This window comes from Diceros bicornis (genome assembly GCF_020826845.1).
Source record: "Diceros bicornis minor isolate mBicDic1 chromosome 16 unlocalized genomic scaffold, mDicBic1.mat.cur SUPER_16_unloc_1, whole genome shotgun sequence".
Classification (NCBI taxonomy): Eukaryota; Metazoa; Chordata; class Mammalia; order Perissodactyla; family Rhinocerotidae; genus Diceros; species Diceros bicornis.
The window spans coordinates 1,686,267-1,703,286 of NW_026690870.1; the positions used below are offsets into that span (position 1 = coordinate 1,686,267).

General features: G+C 41.5%; 1 long non-coding RNA gene across 3 annotated transcripts in view; it reads right to left on the reverse strand.

Annotated features, from left to right (window-relative positions):
- Positions 1-1,919: 1,919 nt before the first annotated feature.
- Positions 1,920-17,020, reverse strand: part of LOC131401795 (uncharacterized) — a 52,725-nt gene continuing 37,624 nt past the window's right edge. The window contains exons 3-5 of one of the 3 annotated variants that reach the window (XR_009217969.1): positions 9,057-9,146; positions 6,697-6,831; positions 1,920-3,598 (exon numbers count right to left, since the gene is read on the reverse strand). This is a non-coding gene — a long non-coding RNA (uncharacterized LOC131401795). Of the gene's footprint in view, positions 3,599-6,696; positions 6,934-8,970; positions 8,989-9,056; positions 9,147-17,020 lie in introns of those variants that run through there. The other 2 variants (XR_009217967.1, XR_009217968.1) reach the window with 2 other exon arrangements.

A 17,020-nucleotide genomic window follows, 5' to 3' on the forward strand; every position in this document is an offset into this window, starting at 1 on the left:
GGGGATGGGACCCAGCAGCGTGTTTGAACAAGCCCTCCAGGCAGTGCTGATGCACACCAGAGTTTGAGAACCACTGCCTTAGCCCAACCTACAACAATAGTCAAAAAAGGTGGCAGGGGACACATCATAAAAATCATGTCAAGAATTCTTGCCCACCAATGCTGGTGATAGGTTACACTGTTTTATATAATAAAACAGGGACCGTGGCTAGCATAGGGAATAGTCTATAGAGATGGTATAAGGTGTTTGAGAGAAATATTCAGGAACTTTTGAAGGTAAACATTCTTCATTAATGCTACTCTGTTTCCCTGGGTCTCCAAAACATTTTTTTTTTTTTTAGGAAACTTGATCCTGTCTCACGTTTAGATACGTGATGCAACAGGAATCTGAGAAGAAAAATGGGGAGACGTTTTTTCATCTTGTAAGGTCAAATAGTTCCTGACCTTGAGGAAGTAACTCTCTCCAGCTTCTCTTCTCTTTTTCTTTCTTAGAAATCAGCCCTAATTCTTCTCAACTTGGCAAAAATAAATTTTCCAGAGACTGTGAAGTCCAGGTGAGTTTCATACCGTCATCATCTTGTGGACTGGGCATGAAAAGGGGCAGACATAGAATATACTTAAGACTCTCGCAACATTTTTCAATATGTTGTGTGGTGGATATTTTTTCCAAATGCGAACCTAAATGTACCAGCTCTATTTATTCGTTAGATACCCGCTAATTTAAAATGCTACTTTTCAAAATGCAATGTGATAACTAAAACATGGTGAGGTGTGTATAGAAATTCTGTGTACTATTTTGCAATTTTTTTGTGAATTGGGTGGGGAAGTGACCATTAGCCCTATTGCAGCCCTGGAGCTGGGCATCCCACACACACATGAATTTAGTTCTTACAATCTCTGCTCTCTTCGTTTCACCTATTTTCTTATTTCCCTAACAAGAACAACATTTTTAATTAATGCAGCTTTATATCTTTTAATAACTCATAGGTCATGGCATTAAAAAATTTCCTTTTTTTCTGAATCTCAGTTGAGCATGCCTTTCTTTAATACCGAATGTGTTGAATGTCAGAAAATATCCCTCAAGTGGTCAATTCAGATACTAAATCTCTTATAACCAATTTTGATTTTTACATATTGACTTGTCCTGAGAAAACTACTGGCAAATTGTACTCACCATCTGTAAATGCATAATTAGCTTTAAGTCAACATCATGGTCACATGAACTACCAGCCACTCAAAGTCTTGGCTGCCCAAGTTAAATACACATATTTCTATGAAGCCCAGATCTCTGTGGTATAAAGAAAATGTCCACATCGCCATTCTAGTGTGTGTTTTACTAGCTGAATTTCACAAATTATCAGAATAACAGTAAATGGATTTGCTCTGACTTAGTGAGGCTCTCAAATCGGTGTGGAAATGCGAATGCAACACTCGCTTTAAAGGTTTGAAATCCTTTCTAATATTTTAATATCTTTTCATGCTTGGTGATTCTCAAACTTGACCATACATTAGAAACACCTGGAAGGTTGTACAAAATGTACTTATACCTGGGTCTCTGATGAATCAGAATCTCTGAGGTTAGAGCCCTATTGTCTATATAGTTTAACTTGTCAAATGATTCTAATATACAAGGGTGGTTGAGAACCATCACAAATGGCTCCCAGGGTTTCCTCTCAATCATCTGGCTAGCAGGCCAGATCACTGCAATCCTAGTTCATTTTTGAAGGAGAAGGGAGCACATACAGAATAAGTATCCAAATCACTAGGAGAACGGGAAGTTTGGAGAGTTTTTAATAGTTAATACTATTTCCAAAAGAGGGCCTGTGAGTCTGCACTGAGGATACTATGCTTCTCTCTCCTTCCACCCACCCCCTAAAAGTTCCTCAGTCTAGAAGCCCACAGACGCATATGTATTTGGCTTAATTCAGTAGGTAAACAGGTGAAAACAGATGTTCTTTTCTGGCCCAATATATGAAGTCACTGATATTTCACCAGATTCTTTTACCATATTGATTAACTCCATTCATTTTACTATTTTTAAATATAGTTTTTATTTTATTCTCTTGGTTAACAATGGATATTTATGGTAAGAGAACAGCAGACAGCAGAAGAGAGAGAACGTGAACAAGAAAAGCAAGACATACAGGAAAAATAATGACAGAAAGGACAGAATGTGGGACAGGAAGGCAGAGCTGTATTCATCCATAGTTTTTCGAGAAGCGACCCGATAACAGGAGAACAGAGTTACTTCCTACTAGGTTTGAACAACTGTGTTGATTTCCCAAGCATTCTGTTGCAATGCACCCATCATCTCGATATGTAGGAAGACAAGCATCCCAAAGACAAAATGCTCCCAGACAACATTTTCCTTGTTAAGAATCAAAGGTGAACTTTATTTTAAAAAATTACCGAGGTAATTTTAGGTAACAGATAAGGCTGTAACCGGTAGTCTAAGGGCTAATTAAATTATATAAAAACGTCTTGTATTTGAGTTAGTATTTGGAAAAAAAAAAGGATACAACTTATGTTAGAATGAGCTATAAAAGCAAGCTTAGGTAAAGTAAGACTTTATAGAATCAAATTAGTTTAAATTTAAAAAATAATCTCTTTACATTAAGTATCATCTTTTTCTGAGTGCACGTATTCTAAAAAAATATATAACTAAAAACACTAAATGATCCCTTAGGCCAAATTACCTTTAATATAAAAGTGAATAAGTATCACGGTAAGCAGAAATTGCAGTATACAAGGACAAGTAAAGATCTTCTTTCCTGTCACAGGAAACCCGATCTTTCACCCACACAACTGTCTACTCTTCACATTTATGTCTCTCAAAAGAGTTTAATGAAGTACAATTATAAAATGACAAAGCATCACAGTCCAGAGCAAGAAGCATGGTTGACATTAAATGAGGCGAGTGAAACTGGGGGCTGTTCGTGGGGAAACACTTCCCCAGGGCCACACTTCTTGGCTTCTTCAGCATGACCTTCTTGTATTTTCCATCAGGTATCAGAACATCGTTCTTGGCTCCTTGCTCTCTCTGCCTCCCTGGCAAACCTGGCTGCCCTCAGGGCCTCAGCCCCTCTCTCCCTTGCTTTTGTCACTTTCTGACTCTGTCTGCGGATGTCTCCATAAGTTACGGGCTGTCTGTAGAGTGGGCGGGGGAGACCAAGACCCACTCCTGGGATCATCTCTGCCCAGTCTGAAGACTGTGTGGCAGTGGGCTTGAGGCTGGGGTCTAGATACCCAGCACCAGCACAGCCCACGGATTCACCTGGACCACCTGGTGCAATTATATTTAAGGTATTTGTGATATGGAAAGTACTTAAAAGTTCTCCTTCACTGCTGCAGGCCTGGAGTCCCTGCAGTCTCCTGTGTGCGCAGACTTACAGGGGCTTCTGCAAGGTCTCCTCCCGTTGACTGTACCTGACCTCAGTGCCAGGGTAGGAAGTCTTCCTTGTAGCTGGCCTCTTAAAAATGCAGCTGGTGAGTCTTATAGGAAGTGCAGACCTTTCACGATGTCTCTGCTTGGTCTTGGATAAATGGACCTGTCTTTTCTTCTCTGAAGTCTGTGGCATCATATTTCTTTTGAGCTTCCCCTGTGAAAACAAAATGAAATGTGAAATTTGAATAAAATGGGGGATGCAGACTGCCAGCCATGGAGAATGTTCTCACCTCATTTGGATCTTCCACCCTCCTGTATCCTGGAGAAATATCTCTCAAACTGCTCTGTGCATCACAATCATTTGGAGGGTTTTTAAAACACAGATTGCTGGACCTCAACCCAAGGAGGCCTGGGGAGGGCTAAGAATTTGCACTTCTAAGTGTTCCCGGATGCTGCTGATGCTGCTGGCACAGGCACCACACACTGAGAACTAGATCCTGGGACATCAAGCTGATATGAGTCAAGGGCAGAAAGGACTATGAAAACTAGATGCTTGTGTGCCCAGAGCATAGTAATTTAGTGCCTCATCTCTAATGAAATCACGTTCCTCTCAGCAATTTGATGCTCACTTCACTTGCACACCCACGTCCCATCATCACTCAAATATTCTCCTGTTCATAAGTAAATAACTCACACACGCCATATTCCCATCACACAGTTCTACCCACTGTAAATAACCATTTTTCCTCCCCTGACTCTTCCTCTCTCCTCTTACTCCTCCCTGTTAATCTGGGCTCCACCATCTGATTTAACACAACAATTGATGCTTCTTAGAAGTCAATCCTTCTCTCACATTTGTTCCACATCCACACCCTCTTCTAGGCCATCCCATCCATTTCCCTGGCTTCAAATGCCATTAGTGAACTAGAAATGCCCATAGAATTAGCACAGATCTGGCTTCAACCCTGAGATCAAAATACTCATCTGCCCACTCACCACATCAGTGATAACTCGATGACTCAGCTCACAGTGAGCAGGTCCCAAGATGAACCAACCAGTTCTCCAAATAATCACCCATATCTCAGGGTCCCCTAATCTCACTTGTTGGTACTGATATCCTGTCTACACCTGAGTGTCATTTTGGACACCCTGCCACCCCACACTGGTACATCAACGAACCATCCGTCCACCCTCCTGAATCCACCCAAAGATTCTGCACTTTTGAATAATTCTTGAGCACCTTTCAGATTCCTACAAAATACTATTTCCACAGAGTGACCTTTCCTGATCCAGCCATGTAAAGTAATGTCACATTTTCTCTGTTAATTTTTAAAATTTTTAATTGTAAGTGTATTATCATCTATTTCTCTCATAGTGTTTGTCTCACTAAATTAGATACTCCATGAAGTGAAGACTAATGTGGACTGTAATGTTTTACACTGCCATATTCACTCATTGCTTTGTCCTTAGAGAGTGCACCCTATATTTATCGAAAGAAATTTTTCAAACTCCAAAAAATAATTTCTAGGGGCCGGCCCGGTGGCGCAAGCGGTTAAGTGCACGTGCTCCGCTGCGGCGGCCCGGGGTTCGCTGGTTCGGATCCCGGGCGCGCACCGACGCACTGCTTGGTAAACCATGCTGTGGCGGCGTCCCATATAAAGTGGAGGAAGATAGGCACCGATGTTAGCCCAGGGCCGTCTTCCTCAGCAAAAAAAGAGGAGGATTGGCGGATGTTAGCTCAGGGCTGATCTCCTCACAAAAAAAAAAAAAAAAAAAAAAAAAAAAAAAAATAATTTCTAAAATTTTCAAACAAATTCACTTGACTGCAGTAATACAAGGATAGAATCTGTTTTGTGGTATACTGCAATAAGTTATCACTAATATTGCAAATCCTTTCTGTCTGTAATCCATTATAAGACTCTAGCCACAATAATCTATTTAAAATGTAAACCTAATCAGTGCACCTTTCCTTTACAATCTCTCATTTCTGTCTTCAGATACTTTTTGTGTGTGTGTGTGTGTGTGTGAGGAAGATCGGCCCTGAGCTAACATCTGCCAATCCTCTCTTTTTTTTTGCTGAGGAAGACTGGCCCTGGGCTAACATCCATGCACATCTTGCTCTCCTTTATATGGGACGCCACCACAGCATGGCTTGACAAGCAGTGCCTTGGTGCAAGCCCAGGATCCGAACCGGCAGACCCTCGGCCACCTCAGCAGAGCATGTGCACTTAATCCCTTGCGCCACTAGGCCGGCCCCCTCACATACTTTTTACAAGTGAAGTCATAAATCTCACTTCATCCCTGTGGTCCTGCCATAATCATTAATACCATCCCTTTTACTCTCCAACATGTCCCAGTGTGGAGGGAAAATTAGTTGATCCTCCCATTTATAGAGCACCTATTATAAGCCAAGTTATGTACTAAAACCCATGATCCAGAATTTAACTTAAAAGTCACTGCCCCTGTTTTTTTTAACCTTGGAGAAAGGAATGAGTTAATAAAGGGACTAATCAATGTGTAATATAGTGTTAGGTATAATTAGATCCTGTAATAAACAGTAAGGGCTACACAGAGATACAGAGACACAGAGAGGGATGGAGGAAGAACAGCAAGGAGGGATAAAGGGAAAGAAATTACCTACAATTATTTCATTTATTTATTTATTTTGTGAGGAAGATCAGCCCTGAGCTAACATCTATGCCAATCCTCCTCATTTTTTTTTTTTCCTGAGGAAGACTGGCCCTGTGCTATCATCTGTTCCCATCTTCCTCAACTTTATATGGGATGCCACCACAGCTCTGCCTGACAAGTGGTGCCTCAGTGCCTGCCCAGGATCTGAACCCAGGCCACCAGCAGAGGAGCATGTGCACTTAACGGCTACTACGGCATGGGGCCGCCCACCTACAATTATTGATGATGAAGAGATTAGGGAAGGACTAACTGATAAGGTGATATTTGAGCACAGAACTGAATATTTTTTTAAAAAGACCAATCACATTGTGGGTAAAAAATTTTCCAGAGACGGGAGCAATGTACACAGTGCAGAGCTGAATATTACTTCCACTTCCCAGTGATGTTGTTGGTTAAAAACAAAACAAAACAAATGTCTGGCCTATTATCCCAAGAAAGCTCCCTATGCAGAAAAGTACAACACCTTGATCATTACTTAACAAACATTAACACCTAGGAAACAACTTTCAATAAGGTATCTTCTTGTTTTAAGAGCTACTGCCTGCTCACTTATAGAGGTTTCACAGAAGGACCAAGTGTACAAATGGACACTCTTGCCATCTGTATGGATTCCACACTCACCAGAATAGGCTGGCTTGGAAAACAGGCCGATGCAGGTTCCTCCATGGCTGCAGAGTTGTCCTGCTGACCCCACTCCTGATGTGCAGACAGCCCGTGGATTGCTGGAAAATGCAGTGAGTTCTGCCTCTGATTCCCCTTTTATGGAGGAAGGGAGTGGATAATCCAATCAGTGGATAATCCAGGGGAGACATCCTGTCTCTTATCAATGGGATTTGAGAGATTCCTAAAGCTTTATATCTAAACACAAAAATGTTGGGTTATTGACACTGTCAGATACTGTTGCTAGATAAAAACATTTAATACAATTGTGTGGGGAGGTGGTATTTGCAGTTTCTATCAACATTTTAATATTTCCTTTTTCTTCCACTGGATACCTTCTGTAAAAATAGGAATGGAAGTTTATATGTACAAAAATATCCATACAACTTATGGTTTAATAGGAAAAATTAGAGACTGTGTAAACGTTTATCAATAAAGAATGTCCACAATATTTATTAACAAGTCTCTAGAATACATCACACAGCCATTAAAAAGAATTTAGTATTTTGTGCATTTACATCTCAGGTAATTTCCAGTAAACTTGTTATTATTTCAACTGTCTTACTCTTTCCCTTCCCTTTGACCTGAATAATTAATGTTCCTTTACTCTCTTTACTTCACTGATGTTGATTTAACTCATTTATTATTCCATTATTTCCTCTATAAACTTACTCGTTGAAATCACATAAAAATCTTTGTTTAATTGCACTAATGTTTAAATCCTGAATCCTTAATACAGTCTAATATGAATAATTACTTTTACCTCCTCCCCCAAATGCTAATACCTTCAACACTTTCAATTCTATTTTTAAGCTTCCTGACATTTGTATTACTGTTTTCATGCATTTTATTCTATATATATATTTTAATCCCTATGAGAGATTTCTAGAATTACTTCACAAAATAAAATTCATTTATATTTATTTATAAATTATAAATTATCCTTTCCTTTCCTCTTCAGTCCTTCTTGCATTCCTGGTTTTTAACCTGGGATCATATTCCTTTGGATGTGATAACTCACTGCAGTATTTTGTCTAATTCAAGGCTACTAACAATGAAAAGTTTCACTTTAAGTTTTTCTAGAACATCTTTATTTGGAGCACTACTGCTGCTGGATGTAGAATTCTGGTTTGACGTGAGATTTCTTTTAGCATTTTAAAAATGCTGCTCTGTTGATGTCTATCTTATTTTCTTTATGGTTAGAAATCACCAATTGGACGTTTTATTGCTTATTTGGCCTCTATAGTCCCTAAAATCCTTTACATTAACTTTGGTTTTTAGACCAAGGTTTGGTTCATTAATATTCCCTGTGTAGTCACTCTGCTTAGGGAATCTTGAATCAATTGAATCTGTGGATTGATGTCTTTCATCAACTTGGAACATGCTTGTGTATTTTCACTTCTGATATCTATTCCTCCCCACGTTCTGTCTACTCCCCTTGTAATCACAGTCCATGTGTCTTCTAATTTTACCCTGAATTTTCCAATGTCATTGACCCTATGGTTTTCTTGGGAGATTTGCTCTTGAACTGTCTTCCATTTTAGTTAACCAGCCTTTTGCTGGAATCAATGCCTTCTTAACTCCTTAAATTCTTAATTTCAGTTCTAACATAAACACAATATAACTAGAATTTTTTTAAAAAAGAGATAGCAGAGCAGTTTGACAATAAGGAGAAAATGATTTCCATTTGATACAATAAAACTCAAACAGATAGGAGAAAATTATATATTGGATCATATTAAGATATATGAGGAGCCAGTATTCATTAAAACTCACCAGTAAGACCCAGTGGGTGGAAAACCTGAGTATCTTGTTCTTTGTACTGATGTGGACTACATTTTGAAATGATAATAATTGTATTTCTTGGGTTAAATAAAAATGTTATAAAATCGAGTTTCATCTGTTTGTATTTACTTTCTGTAATATGTGTGCTGGAAAATTTAAATGACATAGGTCACGTTGTGATATCCCTGTTGGTCTTGGTGGGATAGAGGCATGATGTGATGGTTAACTTTAGGTGTCAACTTGACTAGACTCAGGGGTGCCCAGATAGACTGTGAAGCATTATTTCTGGGTGTGAGCTGAGGTCAGACCTCTTTTTTCCTACCAGTTCTGTGTCCTGGAAAAGCTGCTGTGCCTCTCAAGATCTCCCCAGTCTCCCAAGCTGCACAATGAGGATTGGGCTAAAAACAGCTTCCTAGGGACCTCATCAGGTGTATATGTGATAATACGTACAACACCTGTGGGCTGGTGTCACATGTGTCTAATGCACACACTTAGAGATGGATGAAGTACAAGGAGCAGGACATCACATAGAATACCAGTCAGAACTTCTCTAGGTCCCAGATGTGTGATATTTGGTAAGTCACTGCCGCTCTGAGCCTCATTTTCAGGTCTGCATCCTGAAGGGGCTGAAATTAGAGGAAATTCAGAATTGTGATCCACTGGCATTAAACCTTCCACGGTCCCCTGTTTTACTCAGAATCAGTCCCAAGAGCCTCATGTTGGCCTATGTGGTGGGAGCCTCCACAATGTTCCCAATGCTCCCTGCCTCCTGGAGTGCACATCCTTGTGTCACCACTAAGTGGTCAGTATCTGGCTTCTGAACAACAGAACACAGCCAAGGTGATGGGATGTCACTTCCAAGTTTTAATTACAAAACGTCTATCACCTCCCAATTACTGGCTTAATTAGGTTCCCTACTTCCCTCCCTCATTCTGTTTCCATCTCTCTCTCTCTCTCTCTCTCTCTCTCGCTCTTAACTCTCGCTCTCACTCTCGCTCTCTATCAAATCACCAGAACTGGGAGAGCAAGTGCTGATGTTTTCAGTTGCACTATGTAGAGGCTCCAGAGGAGAGAACTGAGGGAGTGTCCAGCCAACAGACAGACAGGAGCTCACACTCTCAGTCCAAATGGATCCTGACAAAACCCATGTGAGTGATCTTGGGTGGGAATCCTCCCCCATTTGAGACCTGTTGAGACCACAGCCCCTACTTCACAGAGACTTTGAGGCAGAGGCACCGGGCTAAGCCATGCCTGATGCTTGGCTAACAGAAATTGTGAGATGTTATATATTTGTATTTTATAGGTGGCAGGTTTTGGAGTAATGTTGTCACAGAGGAACAGAAAGTAACAGTCTACCATGTCCCAGGATCCAGCCTGATCACCCTCCTCTCTTCACTCCTTTCTCTTCTCAGGCTCCCTCAAGCCACACTGGCCACATTTCTGACCTTCTCTGGTAAAACTCGCTTCTTCCTGTGAGTCTCTGCACCAGGGAGCCTTCTCCTTGACACACTAACTGTTCCCAGACCTAGGGAGGGTGCTTACACTTGTCATTCTGGTCACAGCAAAGGTCTGAAATGCCTCAGGGCAGCCTTTCAGAACCTCCTAGCACAGTCTCTACCATCACAGGTCTCACATCCAGAAGAGCATTACATGATTTCCTCCTCCTTCCTCCCATTGAGATAAAATGAGTGCTTGAGGAAGGGCTGTCTGCTCCGGCTGAAGCAGAGGCAACTCCTTCTGGTTATACCAGGCACATGACTGTCTCTTCCAGGCCGAATTTTTCCCACCATGAGTCCACTGTTTAAGGAAACCGTCATTCCCTCTCTTTCATGGGTCTGGTTTCCCCAAGAACACAGTGAACCATCCCCTCTCCCTGTGCTGCATCACCATAATCCCCCAGCCAGAACATAAGCACCAGGTTAAAAAACCACCAGATCCTGAATTCAGTCACTGCTGAGACCCTCCCATCAATGTTGTCATTCAATGGTGACTCCTGACGACACCTTTCCTCTGAGACCCACTCCCAGCCTGTCCTCAGCTTCTTACAGTAACACTGAGATTTCCTCAGAGTCCTCCCAACCTGGGCAAGAAAAATTCTGAAATGTTCTCTGTATTAATTTTCAGGGACTGGGGACATTGGTAGATGTAATTTGAGTGTGTATGTGCAGTAGTTTCTACGGAGGTATTCCATTTTTCAGACACAGATAAAATAGTGTGACTACTCAATGCACCAAGAAAATGGATAACTGTTCAAATTTTTTCATGATGTGAAGTCTTTAGAGAGTAAATGTCGTGGTTAAGAGCACAGACTATGGAGCTAACTCCTCATGTCCAAATTCCAGCTCAATCCCTTCCTAGATATTTGTATTGACCGAGTTATTTACCTGATTGGTGCCTCAGTTTCTTCATCTCTCAGTTGGCAATAATGATCAGCATACCTACTTTGTAGGTTTATGGAGAGTATTAAAGGAGTTAATGTTTGAAAAACGCTTGGAACACCTAGTGTATTACCAGTGCTGTAGCTATATATTATAAATAAAATTTACAAATTCTTCTGACACTGCCTGTGAGCCCCAGAGCGTGAGACTGTTGCCTGGATGTATGTAGAAAGCACTCCATGACAAACGATGAATAAATGAGTGAACAACATTGGTGAATGCATTACCAATGTCACCTATGTCACCCTACAGGCATTCCCAAGCCAAACCACCTGCAGACATTCCTGCTTTGTCCTGCATCACATTCCCTGGAGGAATCACTGGGGCTTCTTGGACCTGGTAACGGTGCCCACTAAAGGTTCTTTTCTGTCAGCAAACCCCAGTCTTTGTCCAACTGCCGCAGCTCACAGGGTCTGCACTCTGATCCTTTTCTTCACTCGAGGGAGACGTGCCATCCCCAGAGCTGGGCCTGAGCTTTGAAGAAAATGTTTCCCTGGCCTGGGGCAGGTAGAAGAGCACAGGGACAGAGTGTTATTTGGGGAAATTCCTCCAGGTGTTGTCAGAAGGGATGGAGGCAGGGGATGTGTCAGCAAGGACTGGTCTGGTTGGTGGGCCTTGGTGGTTAAATAGTAGGGGGGCTGGGAAGTTTTGTAGGTTCTAGCATAATACAATCACTATGACGGTCATGAAATCAGAATCAGCCTAATTAAGTCCAAATTAACCCAACGTCAGCTGTTCCCTGACTGGCTCTCTAATCCAGTAGTGACTTATTTTAAGGGTTGTTCATGTTCTGTCATCTCCTTTTCATTGATTGGCTGGAGTAATTATTCTTTACATAGCTGGTGTATTTTTACATAGTAAAGAAAAAAGGAGTTTTAAAACAACCCTCCTTGGAAAAGTCTCCATAACATATTGAATTAATAACAGAAGCCATGACAGGAAATTCACCATATATCTGGATCTTTAGTCTCTGGTTTTAGATCTTCCTAACTGGTAAATTACCTTGACTTCTTACTTCTTTCTTGAGGTTAGTTCACTTAGGACTAAATAAGAATGCAACCTCATGCCATTTGAGAAGTAGTGGTGGGACTCTAGGAGGATGTGTGTTTCATTCTGTCAGTGTTGTGTGTGTGTGTGTGTGCATGTGCGTATGACAGTTTTTGTTGCATCTTGCAGTGTGGGCCAGTGTAGACTCCTTTTCTAGGGAAAAAATTTCCCTAACCACTTTCTCTGGGCTTTATTTTCGCTGATGGCTTCACTGGTGCTGTCCAATGGTAGCATTAAGCACTCTATATTATGGAATTTAATATTTTTTTAGTAGCCAGATTTCAAAAAATGAAAACAAACAGGTGAAACTAACTTTAATAGTATATTGTAACCCACTATAACCAAGATATTATCATTTGTGGGTGCAGTCTATATAACATTAATAATAAGATAGTTTACATTTTTTTCCTGGGTTTCATAAATCCAGTGTATACTTCCTACTTACAGCACAATCTCCATTTTTAAGTTGAGTTTTTTCAGACATAGATTCTCTGTACTGAGATTTAATGTTCACAGTTGTCAAATAAGAGTCACATGTCTAAGTTGACCCAAACATATTTAAGAGTTTTACACTTGAAGATCATGTTAGATGAATCATGAGAAGTTCCTATTGAGATGCGTAACAAAGGAGTCACTGTGACGTTACAGAGGAAATACCCAGAGAATGGTGAGGGCAGATGGAGTCTGGAGTGGTCTGAGGAGGTGGTTGGAGGTGAGGCCACAGAGATACATGATGTAGATGACCTTTGCTCAGTGGTTCACAACTGAGGGGAAGGAGTAGAGAGAGCAATTTCTCTGTGAAACATCAGGCAAGTTAAGGGACCTCGAATATGTATGAAGGAAAAAGAAAAGTGGGGACTATTTGAAAGAAACTTTGTGAAAAATCAAGGAGTAAATATGCCAACACATGAAAAGGAAGTAAAATTTCCAGGCATTATGGAAGCTTCCCAGTCGATGCAGATGATTTTGGATTTACAGTGGTACCAACATAATCACGTTGTATGCTTTTCTTAGCAGTTATCAGAAGACCAGCAGTAGTTAAGGTATGGTAGATAACAGGGATCTTTTGAGTTTCAGGTTTTACAAGGCAGATATTATGAGCAATCAGGAATTTTGGCTCATTCCAAGGGAATTATTGAGATCATTGACCATGGAATCCAGGAATGATAGAAAAAGGAGACGAGAAATTGAGGTAAGGATACGGAGACCTGGCATCACTTCCATCTTGAGGAACAGGTATCTACTGTATGAGCGTTTGAGTAAAAACTGGAAATCAGGAATTTCTGGTGGGTGAATATGTTTTCTCAGTTATTTATTATTGAACAAGATCATTTGGGTTGATGGAAACATCTGGGATATGAGAGTGAGTCACTAGGAGTGGGGTGAATGATTATTTCACTACTGATTTAAGCTCTAACAGAGCTATGAACACCAACTGGTCAATGGGTTAATCAAATTAATAGTCATATAGTACAGAAGAATGGTAGGATTTGGGATTTAGAAAAAGACTGGAGACCATGTGTCCTGACAGGGAACACCAGGGCTTTTGTGGTTGAGAGTGACAAGGACAAAAAGAGAATAAAGTCATACTCATAAAGGAGAATGTCTACAAGATGGAGGAGAAATGACCTGCAGTAGTCCTGAGTTTTGACCTTGAGCTTTCTGTTCTTGACCCAAATATCTTTGATGATGTCCCAGGACACAGGTCAGATAAATCCCCACAGGGGGAGAGGGAGGGTAGAAGTACAAGACATCTGAGATAATTGTCCTGAGAAGGCAGGCTTCATTCATCACTCTGATCCACTTTCACAATTTATTTTTATAAGGTAAGAGGAAAAGAAGTATGATGGTCAAATCATCACAGTGGAAACCAATCCAAACCAAAGCCTGGTTTGAGCATCTCTATCCCTTTGAGGATGTCCAGTTACATATTCAAGAGGCCAGTTACTAGAATCACACCCCATCCTGGCAATAAGGTCAGATGCCATCAATGGGAGGAAACCTTGGAGCAGCCCCAACAACTCTGCTGGCAGAAGAGACTGCAAGGTCTCCAGGCCAGCAGAGTACAGGAAACCTGTTAAGTCCTTTGGACCTTGCCAAAGCCCTGCCGAATCTTGCACCTAGTTGCACAGGTGCATCCCTGCCAGCTGTGCCCACAGGTGGTCTGAACTCCAGTCCCATGCCCACCCCTGCCCGGTCTTCAGATTCGGCAGAGATGATCCCAGGAGCTGGTCTGTACATCCCACAGCTCCTTTGCAAACAACTTCTGGTGACTGAGGAGGATATCAGGAAACAGGAAGGGAAAGTGAAGACAGCAAGAGAGAGACTGGCGGTAGCACTGATGCAGACAGACTCGCTAGAGAGGCAGGGAGAGTGAGGGGCCAAGAAGGACGTCCCGACAAACACGATGAAGAAAAAAGAAGACGGTGCAGATGACATGGAGCTCACACTACATTATGCCTCTGCAGGGCATAGGCCTATGCCTATGCCTAGGCATAGGCCTATGCCCTGATGTCTTCTTGCTTTGAGCTCTTGAAACTTTAATATATACCAATACTTTTCTTTTCTTCAATTCCTTTGCATGACAGAGAAGATACAGACAGTGATCCTTCGGAGGTGAGAGATTGGGTTTCAGGTGAGGAGAGAAAGGAGATCTTTCCTTTTCGTGTTGTTCTCTCATTTTTCTTTCCTAAGTGTGTTATTTATTTGTATTTTAAGGTCAGCAGAGAGTTATGAAAGTCATGGGGGTCTTTAGAGTTTTGCCCTCACAGTCACAGAGAAAACCTACCTAGTCTGAATGGACTGTGCTTTCTGTGTAATATTCCAATAGATCCTGACATAACATTTCACTAAAGAGCTGTTGTATCTGTCTTCTCAAGTAAGATATTCACTTCTAGATCTCTATTTTTCTGTTTTCTGTTGCATGTTGATTGACAATTGCATATAATGAAATTCCAGCCTTTCCCCCATTGTTTAGATCTGTATGGCTGGAAATCTGACACGCCATTCGGGCATCTTGCTATCAGGAGAAAGACTGTTCTCAGCGTCATGAGTCTAACAAGGAGCCACTGTGTGCTGGGATTTGTCTATTTGCTGATCAAGCCTGTTGGGTTATTCAAATCCTCTTCATCGTAACTGTCTCCTGGCCGACAAACTTACCAGCTGCTGAGAGCAACGTGTTCAACAATAATAGAGTATGTTACTATTTATATCTTACCTAAAAAATGAGTTATTTTTTAAATGAATCTCCTCTCCTCTATTCTTCGATGTAGTAATCATCTGGCGTTTTAGTTAAATGTGTTTTTAATGTCTTGTTTTAAAACTAATACCAAATTAGACAGACTATTCTTTTCCTTTACTCACGACTCCTGTTACGTTTTTCTGGGTTCACATTTCTTCCTCCTGGTGAACGTTCTTTACCGGTTCTTTCACTGCAGGCGTGTGGGAGGTCAACTCTGAGTCTGTCTGTCAGAAAATGTCTTTATTTCTTTCTTTGAGAGATAGTCTGGCTAGGTGTTTAATTCAGTTTTAATAATTTTTTTCCTTCCTTATTATTTAATATTTCTGAGTCTCCATACCTTTAGCTATAAAATGGGAATAAAACCCTAAAATGGTGAGTGTAACTGAGATAATGCACGCAGAGCTTGCCAATCATGTTCCTTAGCAGACATTAAAGTAGTCAATAATGACAGCTATTATTATCATTATTATAATCCTCAGAGAGTGCATTCTAGGCAAAGGACTACTTATGACAGAGAATGTGAAGCTCACAGCCAGGAAGTCTGAGTGAGCGGCATGACTGTGATTTTAATTCTTAGCCCTTGGGTATCTTCAGCTGTGGTCGTCTGCACAGTGTGCACAGACAACATAATCTGTTCCCACAGACCCACTGCAGGACAGGACAGCCTGCCTCACGCCTGGGATGCTCTGGGCTGCTTGTTGGGGAGCCTCTGCTGTGAGTCTACTTGAACTCTGTGCAGAGAAAGATGAAAAAGGACTCTTTCTTTTCCCTCAGATTTCTCCCCCCGAGTTTTATTCACTTTCACATCCAGAGCAGACACTCTCTTTCCAGAGCCTTGGTGTTACTCTAGGATTCAGGCTTCCCAGACAGCTAGTCATTTCAGCTCCCAAGTCCCAAGGTGACTGCAGAGTCATGTCTGACCCACTCTTCCCATCTTGGCCTGTTTCCCATCATGGAGGACCCATGAATGTGAGAGAAGCCACCGAGGGAGATTGATCTGGAAGTCCCGGTGAATCTAAGCTTCAGAGGATGAAGCAGAAAAGGGGAACCTGAGACTGTCGGGGCTTCAGGTTGTGGGGAATATGGAGGAGCCAAGAGGGGTTTATACAATGTTATAAACCAATTTTACCACAATAAAAAAAATAAATAAAGGAAAAGAAAGGAGCTGATGATTCATAGTTCATGAGAGAATCTCAATGCAGCTTGCATACTCAGCTTTCATAACTGTTAGAAATATTCCCACATACACACACGAACTTACATACAGAATGTCACTTCTTTGCTTAGACGGACCACAAAAACTTTCCATTGCATTTCTGAATCCTGGGTCAATATATAGAGGGGAAAAACCCACTGATCACCAAGTCTGCTTCCTTGTAGACACCAGGCTTTATGTACTCAAAACAGTCAGAATAACTCATTGCACACATGGAATGCGGAAATTGCCTGAGGAGGGGCAGCAGAAGCAGAAAGAACATCCCAGCTGTGACTCACCAGTTTGAGACAAAGCCCTTAGTCAGTGGTGGGCGGAGGAGCAGAGCTGGAAGGAGACCTGCAGTGTAGCCCTCTGCAGGGAAAGTTTACCCCTGTGCAGGGTACATGTTGCATCTAAAATTGCTCGGCCATTCAAGCACATAGAAAGATGTGTTATTCATCAGAACTAGGGCATTGTCAGAAGCAATATATGTTGGCTCAGATCTCCCCTCAGAGTTGCTATGGATCAGAGTTGCTTCTGGTCTCCTCTTTCTGTCACTCTGAGTCCAAGCCCACCTGG